The sequence below is a fragment of the Loxodonta africana genome, chromosome 4, assembly GCF_030014295.1.
Source record: "Loxodonta africana isolate mLoxAfr1 chromosome 4, mLoxAfr1.hap2, whole genome shotgun sequence".
NCBI lineage: Eukaryota > Metazoa > Chordata > Mammalia > Proboscidea > Elephantidae > Loxodonta > Loxodonta africana.
This window is the reverse complement of record NC_087345.1, coordinates 20,387,845-20,409,338: the sequence shown is the minus strand read 5'-3', so window position 1 is coordinate 20,409,338 and position 21,494 is coordinate 20,387,845. Positions and strand designations below refer to the sequence as shown.

At 43.4% G+C, this 21,494-nt stretch overlaps 1 protein-coding gene and 1 non-coding gene across 3 annotated transcripts in view; both read right to left on the bottom strand.

Moving 5' to 3' along the window:
* LARGE1 (LARGE xylosyl- and glucuronyltransferase 1) overlaps positions 1–21,494 on the bottom strand; it is a 693,833-nt gene that overhangs the window by 439,553 nt on the left and 232,786 nt on the right. The window lies entirely within an intron of this gene.
* LOC111748500 (small nucleolar RNA SNORA76) lies at positions 1,317–1,453 on the bottom strand. Its single transcript, XR_002784214.1, has one exon. It is a non-coding gene; the product is annotated as a small nucleolar RNA SNORA76 (small nucleolar RNA).

Sequence of the window (21,494 nt, the reverse complement as noted above, 5' to 3'; positions counted from 1 at the left end):
CTAGAACCTCCTGCAGGAATCAGCCCTGCCAACACCTTGACTTTGGCTCAGTGAGACTGATCTTGGACTTCTGACCTCCAGAATGTTAAGATAATAAATACGTGTTGTTTTAAGCCACTAAATGCCTGAAAATTTGTTACAGTAGCAACAGGAAGCTAATACATCTTGTTGTAGGTGCAACTTCAGGAAGGTCAAAGAAAAATGCTGGAAAAATAAAACTACCTTTTTTTTTTTTTTTAGGAGGCAGGCATGGGCCAAATCATGAAAGGATTTATACATTAGGTTGAGTTTCCATTTTATCCTGCAGTCAGTGAGGAGCCATTGTGGAGGCTATTAAACAGAAGGATGATATAATAAGAATGCCCACACTAAAACACTGAATCGTCAAATTTTTGTCCTTAACTCTTAGCAATTATCACATATATAATTCTCCATTTATTGACTCTCATTTCTTTTATCATAGTCTATAATGGCTTTATAAAAAGAAGGAATAATCTATTGGAATATTTAACTCTATTTCTACCTCTCCAAACTCCATTCTGTTTCAAAGATGCATACTGACCTTTGTAGCGCTATAATCAGGTACGGGGGAGTCCCTGGGTGCAAACCGTTAATGCGCTTGGTTTCTCACTTCAAGGTTGGAGGTCTGAGTCTACCCAGAGGTGCCTAGGGAGAAGGGCCTGGAGATCTACTTCCAAAAAATTATTGAAAACCGTATGGAGCACAGTTCTAGTCTGATACACATGAGGTCACCATGAGCTGAAATCAACTTCAAGCAACTGATTTGGTTTTGGTTTTTGGATTCTAGGATGGGTATGTGTGTGTAGACAGGGGATTATACGGCAAATTCCAAGTTTTTCCAAAAATCCTGGCCAGATGATCGCAGTATGCCTTAAAAGGCCACCCACCAATGCCCCCCACCTCCAGAAAGGGGAAAGGTAACAGACACTATTGACCCTAACCTTGGGGCCAGAACCTATGTGAGCCATTCCTCACTAGACCCCAAGTGAGTCTCTGCAGACTGCTATACCTCTAGGCAGCCCGCTGAGCTACAAAGGGCCCGAGCCTCATGTGACTGAGCCTGATACCTGATACAAGACTTGATGCCTATCAGGGCAGCTCAGGGGCAGAGGAACAACCCATTCGCCCATGTTCCCAACCCTTCCTGACTAGTCTTGTCTACACACAGAAAATGCTTCACATGTGTGATTTTAGCCAGCCTCCAAGCTTCTCGTGATTCCTACCTACTCTCTGTGCCACATGCAACCCTCTCTGCCACCTTCCCCGGGGCCTTTGCTAGCAGAAGCCATTTGCTGGAATGTTGCTTGCTGCTAAAGGAATCACTCAGGTGGCATCTAAGCAGCCCCGGATCTGAACAAGCTGGGCCTGCTTTGGCACTGCCGCCAAGCCCCTGAGGCCACGATCAGGAACTGCAGTGGTGCCATGGCCATGCGTTAGCTGTCACCAAAGCAGGGGACCCACAGGAAGGAGAGCAAGGGGCTCAAGGGCTGATCACAAACTCTCACATTTGCATTTAACTGCTGCGAAACTTTAGTTAAGTCACATACCCTCTCTGGGCCTCAGTTAAAATAGCCGGTTGTTGCCCTCACAATCCCTCAGCTCCCTCCCAGACGGAACATTCCACAAACTGAAAGCCAAGTACACCCTTTCACATACCTGACATACTCCACAGCTACAGAGGGCTCCGGAGTGTTAAAAACACCCAAACATACCTGACTAGGGTGGCATGTGCAGAGTTCTCAATTTCCAAATACTGTCAGACTGCCATGAACCAGTCAAAGAGGGCCTGTCCCAGCCCATCCCACTGAAAGGTGAGAGGTTCAAGTCTACCCACAGGTACCTCAGAAGAAAGGCCTGGCAATCTGTATTTTTAAAATTACAATTCCTGAGTTGAAGAGCAGGCACGATTTATAGTTCCTGTGACGGTGTAGCCGTTTACTCTCCAGGAAGGGCGATACTGGGGCCACTGTGATTCAGATCCAGCAGTCGTGCTGTTTTTCTCTCACACTGAGCCATTCCTGCAGTTACTGCTTTTCAACACACAGCAAGCCTTGTCTTGGTTTCCTCATGCTGCTGTAACAGGCATACCGTAAGTGGGTGGCTTTAAAGAAAAAGAAATCTATTTTCTCACAGTTCTGGAGGCTACCAGTCCAGACCAGGGGTGTCGGCTGTCTGAGTTCCTTCCTTGTCAATTTCCTGGGGCATTTCTTGGTCCTCAGCAACCCTCACATGGCACCTGCCGTCCCCAGTTTGTGTGTGAACTCTGTGGCTGATCTGTTCTTTTCATAACCCTGAAGTGATTAGGTTTAGGATACACGCTACCCTGATGTGGTCCCTCACTAATGTAACAAGGAAATGCTCTTCCCCAAGGGACCAAGTTGCTGAGCTGAGAGCTGTAGGGACCATGGTGGTCTCAGGGAACATCTAGCTCAACTGGCGTAACAGTTTATAAAGAAAATGCTCTACATTCTACTTTGGTGCATGGCATCTGGGGTCTTAAAAGCCTGTGAGCAGTCACCTAAGCTACTCCACCAGTCTCACCCCTTCAGGAGCAAGGGAGAACAAAGAAAACTAAAGATACAAGGGAAAGATTAGTTCAAAGGACTAATAGGCCACAACTACCACAACCTCCACCAGACTGAGTCCAGTGCAACTAGATGGCGCCCAGCTACCACCACTGACTGCTCTGATAGGGATCACAATAAAGGGTCCTGGACAGAGCTGGAGAAAAGTGTAGAACAAAACTCTAACTCACCGAAAAAAAAAGATCAGACTTGCTGGCCAGACAGAGAGACTGAAGAAACCCTTAGAGTATGGCCCCCAGAGACTCTTTTAGCTCAGCACTGAAGTCAATACTGAGGTTCACTCTTCAGCCAAAGATTACACAGGCCCATAAAACAAACGAGACTAAAGGGGTACACCAGCCCAGGGGCAAGGACTAGAAGGCAGAAGTGGACTGGAAAGCTGGTAATAGGGAGCCCGAGGTCGAGAAGGGAGAGTGTTGCCAGGTCATGGGGTTGTTAACCAGTGTCATAAAACAATATGTGTACTGTTTAATGAGAAGCCAATTTGTTCTGTGGAAACCTTGGTGGCGTAGTGGTTAAGTGCTACAGCTGCTAACCAAAGGGTTGGCAGTTCAAACCCACCAGGCTCTCCTTGGAAACTCTATGGGGCAGTTCTACTCTGTCCTGTAGGGTTGCTCTGAGTCGGAATCGGCTCAATGGCACTGGGTTTGGTGTTTTTTTAATTTGTTCTGTAAATCTTCAACTGAAGTACAATAAAAAAAAATAATAATAATAAAAAGAAATGTTCTAAAAAGGATTACATCAAAAGGCACAGAGGTTAGAACTCCAACACATCTTTTGGTGGATACAATTCTCTCCACAGCAAAGCTTAGCCCCATTTGATGGCTGAGGAAAGTGAACCCTGTAAAGAGACTTGCTCCATACCAACACAGTTATTTTGAGGTAAGGCTGGGGGAAGAATTTAAGTCCAGGAACCTTCCCGTCCTGCTGTATCTGCTGAGTTATCCCGATCTTTGAGTTATCGAAAACTACTGAAACAGCTTTTATTTATTAAAGATAACCACAGGCCAGAATCTAGGCTGGGTATTTTATTATATACATAATTGCATCCATCCAAGTCAATGAGGCAAAAATAACGATGACGCTGAAGCACCTACTAACTACTGCATGCTTAGTGTGTGTGAGACATGGTGCTGAACACTTTACACTCATATATTACTTTATTAACTTCAACTATCTATGAGCTAGGCTATAACGTGTCTAGTTTATAGATGAAAGAAGTGAAGCTCTGAGAAGTGACTTGCCCAAGAGTTCTATTGATTATAAAAGGAAAATAAATCCATCGTTAATCAAATTTGAACCCAGGTCTCTCTCCAAAGCCTAAGCATTTAATTACCAACGCTAGACTGCCTCTAACAGTTCATACCAGGTGCACATCAAGAAAGAAGGTTTCTAAAGAAGACGGTGAGAAAGCTCAGCATTCCATTTTGGTTTGCCTTCCCTGTGTTGTGTAGGCTGGGTGTAGTTTGATCAGTGCTGTGTTTATTTCAACCCCATCAGACTGGCTGCATAGAAGTGCACATCTTTCTCAACTCTGAGGGCTGCTTCCCATTATAGCAACCATGGATCACAAGGATCAGCCTACACCCCAGCACAGGCCTCCAACATCCGCCCCCAGTGGATGAAAGGGGCTTTCTCACCACGGGCCAGGAGAGAAGGGGGAAGGCACCCTCTGAGGGACACCATCTGTAGTGCAGAGGCAGGAACAGGAAGGTGAGAGCTCCTAGAAAGCAGCTGAAGGAGCCTGGTACAAGGGAGAGCGAGCACTGAGCTGGGAAAGGAAGTCATGGGTACAAATCCCAGTAACTCAATGTGGGACCTCAAACAAGTCAGTCTGGATCTTGTAAAGACTGATAAAACTATTAAGCAAAGAAACAAACAAAAAAAAAAAAACAGTCAACTCTGGCTCTCGGCAACCCCACGTGTGTCAGAGTAAACTGTGCTCCATAGGGTTTTCAGAGGCTAATTTTTTGCAAGTAGATCACACCAGGTCCTTCTTCCAAGCACCTCAGAGTAGAATCAAATTGCCACCCTTTCGGTTAGCAGCCGAGCACGTTAACAGTTTGTACCAACCCAAACCAAACCTGTTTCACCAAGCTGATTGTTAACACGTGGGAACATCATGAGTCGGACGGCAGAATAGTTCCATAGGGCTTCCCTGGCTGTCATCTTTATGAAGCAGATCTCCAGGCTTTTCTTCCATGGCACCACTGGATGGGTTCGAGCTGCCAACCATTCAATTAGTACTGGAGGACAAACCATTTGCACCATCTAGGGAACTCTAGAGCACCATGAAATCAGTAATTTCTGATTTCCTGAAAGGGTGGGGATGGGGATTCTAACACAGACTGGATGAATAGCTTTAAAGAAAGGAGATGATTCAGCAAATGGAGACAAAAGGTTCTTGGGCCACAGGTCATCTGCATAAGCATCCCACCACCCTTGAAGTTCTTTTCTGCTCCTTAAGATGCAGACACACATCCTGTGGACTGGATCTTTTCTGCCCTGAGGCAGCTACATCCCCTACTCCTCCTGATCCTACACCAGCTGGCATCTGACACCACTGCAAGAGTAAAGCAGCCTTAAAAAAGAAATCACCACCCCCTTGTCAAGCAAAAGGAGCCCTGGTGGCAGAGTGGTTCAACATCCAGCTGCTAATCAATAGGTCAGTGGGTCTAACTCACCAGTCGCTCCAAGTTAGAAAAGAGATGTGGCAGTCTGCTTCTATAAAGATTAAAATTAAAAAAAAAAAAAGCACCAAACTTGTTGCCATTGAGTCCATTTGGACTCATAGCAACCCTATAGGACAGAGTAGAACTGCTCCATAGGGTTTCCAAGGCTGTAAATATTTATATAAGCAGACTGCCACATCTTTCTCCCACAGAGCAGCTAGTGGGTTCGAACTGCCAACCTTTTGGTTAGCAGTTGAGCACTTTATCACTGTACGATCAGGGCAACTTCCATAAGGATTACAGCCTCGAAAACCCTATGGGGCAAGTCTGCTTTGTACTATAGGGTTGCTATGAGTTGGAATTGACTTGGCAATGGGTTTGGTTTTTGCCAAGTAAGGCTTTTATCCTCTATAGTAGATCCAGGATTGACACAAGAGACAAATTCCAGCTCAACAAAGTTATGACTAACAAAGCAACGGAAGGGAGGAGGGGGAAACCACTTTGGCATCTCCCCTCACTGCCCAGGCACTAGCTGCACTAGCCTTTTTCATCAGCCTTCTGCAAGTTATGAAAGGGAGGCCCTTCGGGGACCACACCTGCCCTCTGGCCTCAGCAGCCTGGTCATTTCACTATGTGTCTGTCCACCAGTCAAATACAGGCAGTGCCCAGGTGGGTAAGAAAAGCATTCAAGCTACATGTACAAAAATTCATAAGATACATTTGGGCTTGCCAGGGACGTTCTTCTCATTGCAACTTAGAAAGCCTCCAGGTGTGAACAGCTGGACATGGTTCTAGGGCTCCTGGCACTGGGGTTGGCGGCTTGGTTTGCAGAGCAGCGCCAAGATTTTCCAGGCTCACAGGACTCCAGGTACACATGCATCATGCCCTCTCCCTTCTCCAACTGCTCTGCCTTCCTGGCCAACCCCACTCCCTGCTCCCAGTTTTCTGGACTCAAAGGAAGTTTTTAAAAACTCAAGCTGCTTTGGAAAAAGAAGTGTCAATTTGTAAATTCCCTACTTGGCCCTGTCTACTTACAAAGCTACAGGAAAGTCAGGGGGATGTGAGAGAAGAGGATTCTGTTCTCCTCTTCGTTTGAGTTTACAGATGGAGCTGCCTCCCACTGGTTACCCACACGCCCAAAAGGCTGATGTCACAACTGTGGTTTGGGTAGTACTGCGAAGGCCCGGGGGGCGAGAGCCCCATAAAAATCAGCAACAGTGAGCACATCTGAGAAAGGCAGAGACAGAAGCCAGGGAACCAGAGTGCACTGAGCGCTGGAGATGTCTGCAGCATCGTCACAAAGAGACCGATTAAATGGACATTTGTACACACACACACGGCAGGACAGAGCCAGGGTTTTTTAGAGAGGAGACGGCATTTCACCAGGCTGGTGATGTCTGAGGTGCTGAGAATGATGGAGTCCCAAATATCTCCCAGTGGGACCCTTAGGAAAAACACATTTGGCCATTTCCTAGAATGAATGGCTCAGGACTAATGAAGCACATGGACTAAGAGAGAAAAAAGTGCTTTCAGCAGAGGCTGGCACTGTCCTGTGATTGGCCTCTGTGAGTTAAATACATATAAAGCCACTGACACTCAGCACAGCTGCCATTTTTTTAAACTCTCATTAACAGGAAACCCTGGCAGTGTAGTAGTTAAGTGCTATGGCTGTTAACCAAAAGGTCCACAGTTCAAATCCACCAGGCGCTCCTTGGAAATCCCGTGGGGCAGTTCTACTCTGTCCTATAGGGTGGCTATGAGTCAGAATCAACTCGACGGCAATGGGTAATAGGTTTCTCATTAATATGACTATGTGCCAGGCACTGAGTCTGTCTACCAGGAAACAGCACCACGGAAGGTGGCTGTGGTAGTGAATGTGTATGTGTTGTTTGTAGTGGGCCCCTAACTCATGGTGACCCCACTGCACTGCGGAAGAAAATGCTGCCCAGTTCTGCACCATCCCATGATCAGATGCAATTGGACCACTGTGATCCACAGGGTTTTCATTGGCTGATTTTCAGAAGTAGATCACCAGGCCTTTCTTCCTAGTCTGTCTTAGTCTGGGAGCTCCATTGAAACCTGTTCAGCATCATAGCAACATGCAAGCCTTCACAGACAAGCAGGTGGTGGCTGCATATGAGGTGCACTGTCTGGGAATCAAACCCACGTCTACTGCGTGGAAGGCGCGAATGCTACCAGTGAACCACCATGCCCCTCATGAATGTGTATGTAGAGCAGCCTTAATGGAGGGTCCAGTCTGAATCTGTTCTGCTTGGCCTAGCCAGGATTCATTAGCACCTCCATGTGCCAGGCACTATAACATTGACATTACAAGCCTTCTTGCGTCGTTTCATCTCTACAAGTGATTATCATTACTATCTTTTTATCACCGAGGAAAATAAAACACAGAGAGAGCAAATGACTTCTCAGAAGTCACAGATTCAGGATTTAAGCCCAAACCTCTAAGACCCTAACAACACAATCCTGCCACTCCACAAAGCTCAGACTGGTGAGGTAGCTATTGGTGAGGAAGACAAGGAAGCCAAGGCTCTGGGAAGTTATATAACTCATCACAGGGTCACAGATCTAAAAAAGCGACACTGGGACTCATACCCAGGTTCGTCTAACTTACCCCAACTAGTCATTGGCATTGAGCACGCCAAGAGTGCTCTTGGATTAGAACAACTCTTTGTTGAACCAGTAACCACCTACAATCATAACTCAGTCTTCTCTATTTGGAGTTGTCCAGGACCTGGGAGTACGCAGCTACACATTTTCCACTGCATTCACTGATCTTAAGAAAGGTGTCCAATAACCTTCATCAAAGGCCATTCAACTGTGAGACCAACCACCATGTTAACATGCCTGATCTCCAAACTGTACTTCACATTTTCCTAATGGTCTCTTGGGACCCTGGTGGCACAATGGTTAAGTGCTTGGCTGCAAACCAAAAGGTCGGCAGTCTAAACCCACCAACTGCTTCACAGGAGAAAGATGGCAGTCTTATTCCATAAAGATTACAGTCTTGGAAACCCTATGGGGCAGTTCTACTCTGTTCTATAGGGTCGCTATGAGTTGGAATCAACTCGACGGCAACAGATTTAGTTTTGGCTTTTCGAATGTTCTTCTGATGGTGGTTAGTATAAGCCTTGTACAAAGTAGCCCACTGAAAAAGTTTGTTAAATGAATAAATGAATGAATGAACAAACAGACGGATGGACCGACGGATGGAAGGATCGAAGTAACCTCAACAAGCCCTTGCCAATTTTAAGGTCTATGATTCTGCCGTAGGAGGTGACACAGCGAGGCTGCCACTGTATGGCTCAGGACTACATCAGACCCAAGCCAGTGCCTTTCTTCTCTACAGTGTTTCTGCCTCCTACTCACCCAGCCTGTCAGGGCATCATCACCAAATGCAATAATGCAGTGGTAAGAAGCTGCCCATGAGAATGATGGGCTTTTCCCAGCCAGAGAATAATGAAAAACCCCTAGGACCAATGAAACTTTCTACCTATAATTAATTCCAACACTGCGCTGCTGTATTTTCCTGTCTCACCAGGCACTTGCTAGGTGGAAAAAAAGAAGGAAAACTTCACCGTTATTAACTGACTTCAAGCCTCTGTTGTCTATGTTGCTACTTGGAAAACGTTTTTGCCATTCAACAAATGTGTTTGAGTAGTTATACAGGCAAATAACTACCTCGGGCAGTTACCAACAAATCAGTTCATGATAGCAATAGTTCATGATAGCAAGGAGTTTACAAGCAATTTGAGGAGATAAATAATATGGAAGAATACCATATACTTTAATATAAATTGTATTATTAAGTGTTCAAACCTTTGAGGAATGCCTAGTTGAGGGATGGGGTGCTAAAAAAGAAAGACTTCTCAGGAGAGAGGAGGCTCTATAAAGATCATGGAAGAAAAAAATAGCAACAACACTAGGGGCCCTAATACATGGCATAAACAGAATACCAAACAACTAAAAATGCACAAAAAGCAGAAGATGAACTAGATAAATGAGACCTCCTAAAAATTAAACACTTACGCTCATCAAAAGACTTCATCAAAAGAGTAAAAAGAGAACCTATAGACTGGGAAAAAATTTTGACTACGACATACCCAACATGTGTCTAATCTCTAAAATTTTACGGGAACTTTAATACCTCAACAACAAGAAAAACAATCCAGCTAAAAAGTGGGCATAGGACATGAACAGACACTTCACCAAGGAAAACAGTCAGGCAGCTAGCAAACGCATGAAGAAGTGCTCGTTATCATTAGCCATTTAGAGAGACGCAAGTCAAAACTACAATGAGATACCATCCCACCCTGAAAATAACGGCACTAATTAAAAAAAACAGAAAATAACAAATGTTAGAGAGGTTACGGGGAGACTCGAGCTCTTTTACACTGCTGATAGAAATGTAAAATGGTACAACCATTACAGAAAAAAGTACAATGCTTCCTTAAAAAGCTAGAAATACCATATGATCCAGCAATCCCACTCCCAGGTATATATATCCTAAAGAAATAAGAGCTATGACATGAATAGACATATTCATACCTATATTCACTGCAGCATTATTCACAATATCAAAAAGTGCCCATTAATGGATGAATGGATAAAACCAACCATGGTACACATACACAATGGAACACTATCCAATGATAAATAACAATCTGCAAAACATCTCATAACGTGCTTGAATTTGGAGGACATTATGCTGAGTGAAATAGGTCAATTACAAAAGGACAAATATTATATGAGACCACTATGATTTAAAAAAAAAAAAAGGTTCACACACAGGAAAAAAAAATTAGATGGTTACCAGAAATAGGAGAGGAAGGGAGGGAAAATCACTAACTAGATAGAAGAGAGGTATTAATATTGGTGAAGGGAAAGGCAATACACAATATGGACGAAGTCAGTACAGCACGACCAAGTCAAAGGAGGGCACTGAGAAGGAAGCAAAAATAAAGGGCAGCTGCATAGACAATCCTGCAATAGTACTAACAAACAATAATCTACAAACGGATACATAGGTAGATAGGTATGCTAAAGAGGTGTGGGAAGGTATAAGGGAACACAACTCACCTGCAGATATACGATTGGTTGTGGATATTTCCACATACATAATTATAGGTGCTGCATGTATATTAATATGGACAAGGGAGCACACAAGGGGCAGTCATGGAAACTTCACAGACATAACCAAACACCTCGAGGGATGAAGTTTCTAAGCTAGAAGGCGAAGGACCATATACTTGGGGGACATCTACATCAATTGGCACAACATAGTTCATAAAGACTATATTCTGCACCCTACTTTGGTGAGTAGTGTCTGGGGTCTTAAAAGCTTGCAAGCAGCCATCTAAGATACAACTATTGGTCTTTTCCTGCTTGGAGCAAAGAAGAGTGAAGAAAATCAAAGACTGAAGGGAGCAATTAGTCCAAAGGACTAAAGGAGCACATGAACCACAGCCTACATGACCTAGAGGCCAGAAGAACTAGATAGTGCCTGGCTATCACTACTGACCACTCCAACTGGGACCGGAATAGAGGGTCTGGGAGAGAGCAGGAGAAAAATGTTGTTGTTGTTAGGTGCTGTCAAGTTGGTTCCGACTCATAGCGACCCTATTCACAACAGAACGAAAACACTGCCCGGTCCTGAGCCATCCTTACAATAGTTGTTATGCTTGAGCTCATTGTTGCAGCCACTGTGTCAATCCACCTCGTTGAGGGTCTTCCTCTTTTCCGCTGACCCTGTACTCTAACAAGCATGATATCCTTCTCCAGGGACTGATCCCTCCTGACAACATGTCCAAAGTATATAAGACGCAGTCTCACCACCCTTGCCTCTAAGGAGCATTCTGGCTGCACTTCTTCCAAGACAGATTTGTTCGTTCTTTTGGCAGTCTATGGTATATTCAATATTCTTCGCCAACACCTAATTCAAAGGTGTCAACTCTTCTTCGGTCTTCCTTATTCATTGTCCAGAAAAATATAGAATAAAAAATCAAATTCACAAAAAGGACCAGCCTTATTGGTCTGACAGGAACTGGAGGAACCCCTGAGGCTATGGCCCTAAGACACCCGTCTGACCTGGAACTGAAGCCATTCCTGGAGACCACCTTTCAGCCAAACCATAGACACGCCTGTAAAATAAACAGTAACACCCGAGAGGAATGTGCTTCTTAAAACAATCAATTACACGAGATTAAAAGGACAACATTTGCTCAAAAGCAAATGTGAGAAGGCAGGAAGGGGGAGAAAATCTGGACCAAAGGAAACTGAGAACCCAGGACAGAAATGGGGAGAGTACTGACATATGGCGGGGAATGCAACCAATATCGTAGAACACTTCATGTACAAACTATCAAAGGGGAAACTAATTTGTTCTGTAAACTTTCACCTAAAGCACAACATTAAAAAAAATAAAAAATTATGTTCCTAAGGAATAGACTCCACAGCCTTCAGGAATCTGCCTTGCTTCGCAGTTGTACTCACAGAAGACATATCACAAATATTCGTCGATGGTGAAATGACAGCTACTAATTTAAAGGCACCTAAGTTGCCTATTTCCGTGGCTAATTTGTTTTGTGTTAGTCCTCAAAATTTCCCCTTTATGGAACTTCTCCATCTTGAGAGCAAAATTACATCACTTAAGGGCTAAGATTTGCTAAGAAGCTCAGAGTTTTGTTTTATATCTATCTTCTTATAATTAATCAGTTTTATTTAAAAAGGGGTGGGGGATAGATATATCTACAGACTATGGAAAATGGATACAGCTTAGAGAACGATTACATATAATAGTCTCAGGAGGTTTTCGCTGCTCAGATGATCATTAAAGAAATGGATGGGGTTTGTTTTAAAAAAGGTTCCTAACCCATCCCCTATACCCTGAATCTGATTAAGAAAAATGAAAGGCTATTTCCAATTCCTTCTGGAACACATTAAAATGTATCCCCAAATAGCCTTTTGCTAAGAATCTCCTCACCCTGTCATGCCTCCAGTATATAAATGTAGGGCACCACCCTCCAGCTGCTAGGAGGCCCATCAATTACAGCTTGGGGTTCTCTCATTACTGTGGTTATCAGTGGTTTATTTAAAAACACACAACCAGCAATGCAACTGGACACAGCAAACCAGGTTGACACTATTTAATCCATCAGTTCCTTAATTATCTAGGCGGTGATTTTGTTTCAAGCTTCTTTTTCTTTCTCTTTTTAATTTTTTAGCTTTATGTTTTTTAACCCATAAATACTCAATCCATATATTTGTTTACTCTTTGTCCTTGATATTCAGCATTTAAAAATGAGTCATCACCAGTCCACAATGATTAACCAGATGGTCCTGATTATGGATTCCAACAAGTAGGGGCTGCTCCTGCCTTGCTAACAAGTTGGCTACTAAGGTTGGAAGTTCCATCCTACTAACATTGTGACTAACAAATCAGAAATGTCCTTTCTTCGCCATCCTGTGATCATGTGATTCCAGGGATATGGAAAAGTTGGTCTTTGCCTGGAAAAATTAGGGCTCTCTTATTGAGTGAATGAACTCGCATCTCAAGAGCATGGGGATCGAAGTTCTGGCTCTTGGGCCAGACAAAGCTAGTTCCAATCTTGGCTTCTTTTTGTGCAGCACTGGGCATGTCAGTCACCTGCTTTATACAATTAAATGACCAAAGTCAAAACTGAGAAAAAAAGACAGCACAATACTGGGGATAATAACAAGTATTCACTGGTTTGATCATGTAAGTACTAAATTAAGAACTGTAATATGAATTTACCTTAGTAACAAATCAATTTTAAAAAAGAGAGAAACTAGCAAAATAATCCACAATGTCCAGGTATAACTGACTGTGACATGGTCTTATGTTACTACCCAACTTGTTCTCACAGAGCCCTGCTGCACCATGGCCTCATTGGTACCAGGTACTTCTCAAAGAACCAGCCAACACGCATAGAACTCTGACCCATTTCAAACCTCCACTGCACTCAGTTCCAACTGAAAGCACCTGAGATGATGGAAAGACAGCAGGGTGGCTACCTCATGTGTACTGAAGACTCACAGAAGTGGGTATGGTAAGGCACCTTTTCAATGATCACTTCCTGAGTGGCAGGACAGAAGGAGGGAATACTTTTCTGAGTATATCTCATTAGATCCACTTCCCTCTATGTCTGGTTATCCCCTTAACGAAAGAATTCACAATTGCCCATGTCTTACCCCCTGCTTTGTTTTGACCAAACTTCGGTCAAGCTTCTCTCCTTCCCAGCCAATGCCATGGACTTCAAGTCGATTCTGGCTCATAGCGACCCTATAGAACAGAGTATAACTGCCTCATAGGGTTTCCAAGGCTGTAATATTAAAAAAAAAAAAAAAAACAGAAATCCTCATGACTGGACCAATAAGCAACATCATGATAAACAGAGTGAAATACTGAAGTTGTCAAGGACAATCAACGTCCATGGAAGCAGTAGTCAAGAAACCAAGTGATGTATTGCACTGGGCAAATCTGCTGAAAAAGTCCTCTTTTAAGTGTTAAAAGGCAAAGATATCATTTTGAGGCCTAAGGCAAGCCACACCCAAGCCATGGTATTTTCAATGGCCTCATATGCATGTGAAAGCTAGACAATGAATAAGGAAGACTGAAGAACAAACAAATCTGTCTTTGAAAAGGACAGCCAGAGTGTTCTTTAGAAATGAGGATAGCAACACTATGTCTCAATACTTTGGACATGTTATCAGTAGGGACCAGTCCCCTGGAGAAGGACATCGTGTTTGGTAAAGGGGAGGGTCAGGAAAAGAGAAGAAGACTCTCAATGAGACGGATTGACCAGTGGCTGCAAAAATGGGCCCAGGCATAGCAAAGATTGTGAGGAAGGAGCAAGACTGGACAGTGTTTCCTTCTGCTGCACATAGGGTCACCATGTGCCAAAATTGACTTTTGGCACCCAACAACAATCTTTAAGGAAGCAGACTGCCACATCTTTCTCATGCAGAGTATCTGGTGGACTTGAATCGCCAAGCTGTCAGCTAGCAGATGAGCACTTTAACCTCTATGCTACCAGGGCTCCTTCTCCTCCCCACCTGCCCCTGAACTTTGTCGCCAAGTATAAGCAAGCACTAAATTGAACATCCCCTTTTATCAGCTTACCTGAGGGCCAGCTAACAAGATACATTTCCTGTCAAACCACTCTGGTTCTTGCAACTTGCTTATTCCTCCTCATCTGACCAAGTTCCCCTAAGCTACTAACCTCTCCTACCCTATGAAAGGAAAGTCTTTTTCTGTTTAATTATGAGATGCTCCTAGATTTCAGATATCACAGCATTCTCCCTATTGCAATTGAATTTTTGAGTAAACCTTCCTCCTATGTAAGTCCGGATTCATTTTTATTTGACACCCTTTACTCAGACTGAGAAAATGAGGTTCCAAGAGGTTAAGTCACTCATTCAAAATCACCATATCTGCCTCCCACTGGATATCTGAAGTCAGGACCCACTGGAAGACCCCCTCCCTCACTCCAGGTTGTCCTCTTGGATTCTATTCAAAGTAAGCCTCTTCTCACTTCCTAGGAGGCACTTTCCTAGAAAGACTTGTTTTCAAAGGGCAGAGAGAAATAAGGAAGGCCACAAAAGGGAGGAGAAAGACCCTGAATGTGGAACAGGAGACTTGAATTCCATACTCAATTCACAGGAGCTCTGGGGCTTCCACCCTCTCCATCCTTTGCCTGAGAAGCTTGGGCAGCAAAGAATCGAAATTAGAGCTCTTCCTTCGAAACCTGCATTTTATACAATCAGATAATTGAGGTCCAGAGGAAATTAAGTAGTTATATGAGGTCACTCAACAAGTTACTGGCCAGGTGCCAGAACCCCAAACAGGGTATCTGCCAATCACCCAGGCCTTTTCCCACTTCTTAGCACCAATACTCACAAGTCCACTCCACCACCAACAGTGTCTTCTTCTTCTAAACCCACTGAATCATCCCACTGCTCCCTGGTGGTTCAAGAGACCCCTGCCATCCTGCTTCTTTGAGCTGACGTTTTTAAGGGGCAGGCTGTTGAGTCAGACACTGGGGCAGGGCTTCAAACTGGTTCATTCTGGTTAGAACCCCCGCTAAGGATTTGCATTTCTAACAAGTTCCCAGGAAATTATACCTACGAATCACCGGGGGATCTTAATTCTGTTGTGATCCACAGGTTTTCACTGGCTAATTTTCAGATCACCAGGCCTTTCTTCCTAGTCTGCAGTGGAGCCCAAGAATTTATATTTCCAACAAGTTCCCTGATCAGAAATTCTCTCTCCCTAACTCTCCAATCCAGAAACATGTGGCAAAGACTAAAAATCTGACTGGCCCACTATCTGCAACTCCAGGGGCACCTGGCATGCTGGGTTAAAGTCGCTATCCTGGACACAGCTCAAGTCCCTCAGGTGCTCACAGACAGAAGTCACCGACAGAGGCATAACTGAGGCACTGCAGGGTAGGGCACTTGCTCTGGGCACCACCTGAGGAGGGGCGCTAATGAGCAGGTTCTATCGGCCATGGCAGTTTCCACTGCCAGCTGCGAAAGGTCATTCAGCAATTTAAAACTGATTGATAATAGGTGCTGTTTTCCATAGATAGGCCCCTGGTCGCCGAGCAAAGGCCCCTCACTGACTGCACTAGGTCCCAGTTGACAACGGGCTTTCCTTTCATTGTTCTAAAGCCAACACTAGGGAATCTCTCTAAGGAGTTCCGAATCACTCACGGGTTTATTTAATTTTGAGTAAACTGCCCATTCCAAACCAGAAACCAAACCTACTGTCGTCAAGTCAATTCTGACTCATAGACCCCATAGGGCAGAGAAGTGTCCCATGGGTTTCCAAGGCTGTAAATCTTTACGGAAGTAGGCTGCCACATCTGTCTCCCAGGGAGCTGCTGGTGGGTTCAAACTGCTGGTGGGTTCAAACTGCTCACCTTTTGGTTATCAGCTGAGTACTTTAACCACTGCATCACCAGGGCTCCAATTCCCCATTACACCCAAAACCCAAACCCTTTGCCATCAAGTCGATTCTGACTTATAGCGACCCTACAGGACAGAGTAGAACTGCCCCACAGAGTTTCCAAGGAGTGCCTGGTGAATTTGAACTGCTGACCTTTATGGTTAGCAGCTGTAGCTCTTAACCACTATACCACTAGGGTTTCCAATTCCCCATTAAACCAAACCACCAAACCCACTGCCGTCAAGTCGATTCTGACTCATAGCAACCCTACCCTCCCCCCTTTAAAAAAAAAAAAAAACTAATTCCAATTTCATGTTTCCCTCTAGATACACTATTCTAACTCTGCATGTTCCACACTCAAATTTCTACCTCACTCCACATGATCAAAACAGGCAGCTCTCACTTTGTGAAATAAAAAAAACCTGTTGCGGAGGCGGAGCCAAGATGGCGGACTAGGCAGACGCTACCTCGGATCCCTCTTACAACAAAGACACGGAAAAACAAGTGAATCGATCACATACATAGCAATCTACGAGCCCTGAACAACAAACACAGATTTAGAGATGGAGAACGAACTAATACGGGGAAGCAGCAATTGTTTCCAGAGCCTGGAGCCAGCGTACCAGTCAGGTACGGCACGAGCACAGAGAGCTGCTCCACCCCCCTGAACTAACCCCGGGAGGGGGACCAGCCGGTTCTGGGCGGCGTGGGACGCAGCCGGTAGGAGAAGTCCCCGGGAGGCAGTGACTGGTCTCGGAGCAGGAAGAGCAGTGTCCCAGCCGGGCAACCGTCCCGCCGGGATATGGACTGAACGCAGGTACGGCATAAACATGGAGAGCTGCTCCACCCCGCTGAACTAACCCCGGGAAGGGGCCCAGCCGGGTCGCGCGGGCGGCGTGGGACGCAGCCGATAGGAGAAGTCCCCGGGAAGCAGCGACTGGTATTGGAGCGGGCAGATCAGCGTCCCAGCCGGGACACTCGGTCACGGCACAAGCACGGGGAGCTGCTCCACCCATCGGAACTAACCCCGGGAGGCTGCCCAACTGGTTCGCGGCGGCGGCACGGCCACGTGGCTGGAGGGACGAGAAGTCCCCGGGAGGCAGCGACTGATTTTGGAGTCGAGAGTGCACCATCCCAGTAGGGGAGCCTTGACGCTGGGCGTGCGGCTGGAAGCGGAGGATCTGACCGTGACTCCAGCGGGCCAGACCCCCAGGGGCAATCTCCACACAGCCAGCACACATAGGTGACGCGCCCGCGGGAATCTCAGATATAATAGTCATTCCAAGCAAGAAAAGCAACTCTGGCTATATTCTGAGGTGCTACTCTCCTATCTCTCTGTTCCCTCCCCCACCCTCCCCAGGAGGCCTCATTAACATCCGAATAGCCTGAGCCAGAGGGAGAACTCTGATAGGGATCTGACTGCATTTTTTTTTTAGCGGATTTTCTGGAAAAACTAGTTTCCCAGTGATGGCTCGGAGACAACAATCCATATCAAACCACTTAAAGAAGCAGACCATGACAGCTTCTTCAACCCCCCAAACAAAAGAATCAAAATCTTTCCCAAATGAAGATACAATCCTGGAATTATCAGATACAGAATATAAAAAACTAATTTACAGAATGCTTAAAGATATCACAAATGAAATTAGGATAACTGCAGAAAAAGCCAAGGAACACACTGATAAAACTGTTGAAGAACTCAAAAAAATTATTCAAGAACATAGTGGAAAAATGAATAAGTTGCAAGAATCCATAGATAGACAGCATGTAGAAATCCAAAATATTAACAATAAAATTACAGAATTAGACAACGCAATAGGAAGTCAGAGAAGCAGACTCGAGCAATTAGAATGCAGACTGCGACATCTGGAGGACCAGGGAATCAATACCAACATAGCTGAAAAAAAAACGGATAAAAGAATTCAAAAAAATGAAGAAACCCTAAGAATTACGTGGGACTCTATCAAGAAGGATAACCTGCGGGTGATTGGAGTCCCAGAACAGGGAGGGGGGACAGAAAACACAGAGAAAATAGTTGAAGAACTCCTGACACAAAACTTCCCTGACATCATGAAAGACGAAAGGATATCTATCCAAGATGCTCATCGAACCCCATTTAAGATTGATCCAAAAAGAAAAACACCAAGACATATTATCATCAAACTCGCCAAAACCAAAGATAAACAGAAAATTTTAAAAGCAGCCAGGGAGAAAAGAAAGGTTTCCTTCAAGGGAGAATCAATAAGAATAAGTTCAGACTACTCAGCAGAAACCATGCAGGCAAGAAGGGAATGGGATGACATATACAGAGCACTGAAGGAGAAAAACTGCCAGCCAAGGATCATATATCCAGCAAAACTCTCTCTGAAATATGAAGGCGAAATTAAGATATTTACAGATAAACACAAGCTTAGAGAACTTGCAAAAACCAAACCAAAGCTACAAGAAATACTGAAGGATATTGTTTGGTCAGAGAGCCAATAATATCAGATATCAACACAACACAAGGTCACAAAACAGAACGTCCTGATATCAACTCAAATAGGGAAATCACAAAAACAAATTAAGATTAATTAAAAAAAAAATACACATAACAGGGAATCATGGAAGTCAATAGGTAAAAGATCACAATAATCAAAAAGAGGGACTAAATACAGGAGGCACTGAACTGCCATATGGAGAGTGATACAAGGCGATATAGAACAATACAAGTTAGGTTTTTACTTAGAAAAATAGGGGTAAATAATAAGGTAACCACAAAAAGGTATAACAACTCTATAACTCAAGATAAAAGCCAAGAAAAACGTAACGACTCAACTAGCATAAAGTCAAACACTATGAAAATGAGGATCTCACAATTTACTAAGAAAAACGCCTCAGCACAAAAAAGTATGTGGAAAAATGAAATCGTCAACAACACACATAAAAAGGCATCAAAATGACAGCACTAAAAACTTATTTATCTATAATTACCCTGAATGTAAATGGGCTAAATGCACCAATAAAGAGACAGAGAGTCACAGACTGGATAAAGAAACACGATCCATCTATATGCTGCCTACAAGAGACACACCTTAGACTTAGAGACACAAACAAACTAAAACTCAAAGGATGGAAAAAAGTATATCAAGCAAACAATAAGCAAAAAAGAAGAGGAGTAGCAATATTAATTTCTGACAAAATAGACTTTAGACTTTAATCCGCCACAAAGGATAAAGAAGGACACTATATAATGATAAAAGGGACAACTGATCAGGAAGACATAACCATATTAAATATTTATGCACCCAATGACAGGGCTGCAAGATACATAAATCAAATTTTAACAGAATTGAAAAGTGAGATAGATACCTCCACAATTATAGTAGGAGACTTCAATACACCACTTTCGGAGAAGGACAGGACATCCAGTAAGAAGTTCAATAGAGACACGGAAGATCTAATTACAACAATCAACCAACTTGACCTCATTGACTTATATAGAACTCTCCACCCAACTGCTGCAAAATATACTTTTTTTTCTAGTGCACATGGAACATTCTCTAGAATAGACCACATATTAGGTCATAAAACAAACCTTTGCAGAGTCCAAAACATCGAAATATTACAAAGCATCTTCTCAGACCACAAAGCAATAAAACTAGAGATCAATAACAGAAAAACTAGGGAAAAGAAATCAAATACTTGGAAAATGAACAATACCCTCCTGAAAAAAGACTGGGTTATAGAAGACATCAAGGAAGGAATAAGGAAATTCATAGAAAGCAACGAGAATGAAAATACTTCCTATCAAAACCTCTGGGACACAGCAAAAGCAGTGCTCAGAGGCCAATTTATATCGATAAATGCACACATACAAAAAGAAGAAAGAGCCAAAATCAGAGAACTGTCCCTACAACTTGAACAAATAGAAAGTGAGCAACAAAAGAATCCATCAGGCACCAGAAGAAAACAAATAATAAAAATTAGAGGTGAACTAAATGAATTAGAGAACAGAAAAACAATTGAAAGAATTAACAAAGCCAAAAGCTGGTTCTTTGAAAAAATTAACAAAATTGATAAACCATTGGCTAGACTGACTAAAGAAATACAGGAAAGGAAACAAATAACCCGAATAAGAAACGAGAAGGACCACATCACAACAGAACCAAATGAAATTAAAAGAATCATTTCAGATTATTATGAAAAATTGTACTCTAACAAATTTGAAAACCTAGAAGAAATGGATGAATTCCTGGAAAAACACTACCTACCTAAACTAACACATTCAGAAGTAGAACAACTAAATAGACCCATAACAAAAAAAGAGATTGAAACGGTAATCAAAAAACTCCCAACAAAAAAAGCCCTGGCCCGGACGGCTTCACTGCAGAGTTCCACCAAACTTTCAGAGAAGAGTTAACACCACTACTTCTGAAGGTATTCCAAAGCATAGAAAATGACGGAATACTACCCAACTCATTCTATGAAGCCACCATCTCCCTGATACCAAAACCAGGTAAAGACATTACAAAAAAAGAAAATTATAGACCTATATCCCTCATGAACATTGATGCAAAAATCCTCAACAAAATTCTAGCCAATAGAATCCAACAACACATCAAAAAAATAATTCACCCTGATCAAGTGGGATTTATACCAGGTATGCAAGGCTGGTTTAATATCAGAAAAACCATTAATGTAATCCATCATATAAATAAAACAAAAGACAAAAACCACATGATCTTATCAATTGATGCAGAAAAGGCATTTGACAAAGTCCAACACTCATTTATGATAAAAACTCTTACCAATATAGGAATTGAAGGAAAATTCCTCAACATAATAAAGGGCATCTATGCAAAGCCAACAGCCAATATCACTCTAAATGGAGAGAACCTGAAAGCATTTCCCTTGAGAACGGGAACCAGACAAGGATGCCCTTTATCACCGCTCTTATTCAACATCGTGCTGGAAGTCCTAGCCAGGGCAATTAGGCTAGACAAAGAAATAAAAGGTATCCGGATTGGCAAGGAAGAAGTAAAGTTATCACTATTTGCAGATGACATGATTATATACACAGAAAACCCTAAGGAATCCTCCAGAAAACTACTGAAACTAATAGAAGAGTTTGGCAGAGTCTCAGGTTATAAAATAAACATACAAAAATCACTTGGATTCCTCTACATCAACAAAAAGAACACCGAAGAGGAAATAACCAAATCAATACCATTCACAGTAACCCCCAAG